Here is a 2,328-nt window from a genome sequence, read left to right on the forward strand (position 1 = left end):
ACTGCAGTTATTTGGAAAAGCACTTTACTCCAGTTATTTGGATCGGTCTTCCTCACCCTTGAGAAAAGCGCTTTACTCCAGTTATTTGGAACGATCTTCCTCACCCTTGGGAAAAGCACTTTACTCCAGTTATTTGGAACGATCTTCCTTGCCCTTGGGCAAAGCGCATCATTATTTAAAGTTTCTTTCTCTCTCTCTCTTCAAGTCTGGCCTTAGAACCTACCTCTTTCCAAAATGACTTCACCCTCCCCTTCTTATCAACATTATATCATTATTCAAACTTGGCAAAGTTTCTCTCTCTCTCTCTCTCTCTCTCACAGAGATTTCTGGCCATAAACAAACAAAAAACATTACATGTGATGCACAAGTATATAATCTGTTTCAAACATGTACTAATTTACACACATCCATATAATCTATTTTACATACAGTCAAATTCATACACACAGAAAAAAGACAAATTCTGTCTTTCGTTCATTCTAGCACAGATCTGGCCCAAATCATGCAACAGAAAATTTGCAAATTAGGTCAACACTTTGCACATTTCATGGACTTGGCAAATGACTGTTCATTTTGGTGCAAAAAGAAAGGGAAAAACCAGCCATGGCAATAACTTAAAATCGACAATGAATACAGGTTATCATGACTTACATCCTTCACAAAAGGTGTGGATGTTTCCAACCCGAAAAACTGCTACATTATCAGCATTAAGCAAACTTTATCCTGTGCTCACACTGAGAATGCACCGTTTCTGGTCGTCAGAGTTTACAAGTAGTCTTTATCACAATGGAAATGACGTTAAACTACTCACGCACACACCCATTTACAATTCTGTATCGCACAAGAAGAACAACAAAACAAGGGCACAAACCGTAAGTCATTCAAAAACAACAACAGAATCAACAGAAACCCACAAGCACTGCGCCACAAAGTTTCTGGGACACGGGGACACCAAAGGTCACCCACCACTCATTCACACACACACACACTCTCTTTTGGCAACACGTTTCCACGTGACTGGCAAGTGTTGGGTGGAGGATGGGGGGGGGGGGGGGGGGGGGGAGAAGAGAAGAGGGAAGTAGTCAAATAGTCAAAGAAAAAAAATAAATGAAAAAGACAAAAACTGAAAAAAAATTATAAAAAAAAAAAAGTGCCCAAAATCTCCCCAGGTATTTCTATGTATGTGTGTGTGTGTGTGTGTGTGTGTGTATATATAAATAAATATATATATACACACACACACACACAAACACAAAAACACACAGAGCTGGAGGACACAAAAGAAACAGTACGATCGATCAAACAATGTACATCTGAGTACAGTTCAGTTGATTCTGTTCTCTCCTAAAGCCCTGACCAGTGACTGACACCCCAAAGTGTCTGTTCCAATTCCACTGACAACCCCCCCCCCCCTGCCCCCCCCGCCCCCAAAGGATCAATCTTTGGTTCCTCATCTTCTTGCTGTTCACCTACCAGGTTACAAATTTACACAGTATCACATTCTCAATACCCATCTCTCTGCTAGCCCTCAATACACATCCATGTGAAAAATCCTAATGTTCCCATTTCAAAAATATCTTGTTAAAAAAAAAAAAAAAAAAAAAAAATCCAGGACAAGAAATTGAACAGCTTAACTTTTTCCAAATCCTACACAGACACAAACACACACTCTCTTTCACACACACACACACACTAACAAAATCCAGTCTCAAAAAAAAAAAAAAAAAGGGACGATTCCTGTTTTTGTCATTCCAAATGTGGGGGAGAAATGAGCACATCTGTGATATCAAGGCAGGTAACACTGAAACTGCACACAGGATCTAAGAGTGACATGCACACAACACTCCCTAGACGTTGGTAAAACTGCTTTCCTCTCCATCCACGACGGTTCAGGGCTAATAGTTCCAAGAGGATTTTTTGTTGCCCTGAAAACAGTTACAAAAAAAAAAAACCAACCCTCTTTATTTCTACTTTCCCTACCAAGGACAGTTCAGGGCTAATAGTTCTATGATAATTTTTCGTTGTCCTGAAGACAAATATGAAAAAAAAAGTTAAAAAAAAAAAAAAAAAAAAAAATTTCTACTTGCCCTACCAAAGACAGTTCTGGGCTAATAGTTCCAAGAGGATTTTTTATTGTCCTGAAAACAGTTAAGAAAAAAAAAACCCTCTTTATTTCTACATGCCCTGCCAAGGACAGTTCAGGTCTAATAGTTCCAAGATGATTTTCCGTTGTCCTGAAGACAAATCAGAAAAAAACACTTAAAAAAAAAATAATTAAAAAAAAAAAAAAAAAAAAAAAAAAAAAAACACACCTCTTTTTTTTTTTTT

Source organism: Babylonia areolata, chromosome 34 (assembly GCF_041734735.1).
Source record: "Babylonia areolata isolate BAREFJ2019XMU chromosome 34, ASM4173473v1, whole genome shotgun sequence".
NCBI classification, from domain to species: domain Eukaryota; kingdom Metazoa; phylum Mollusca; class Gastropoda; order Neogastropoda; family Buccinidae; genus Babylonia; species Babylonia areolata.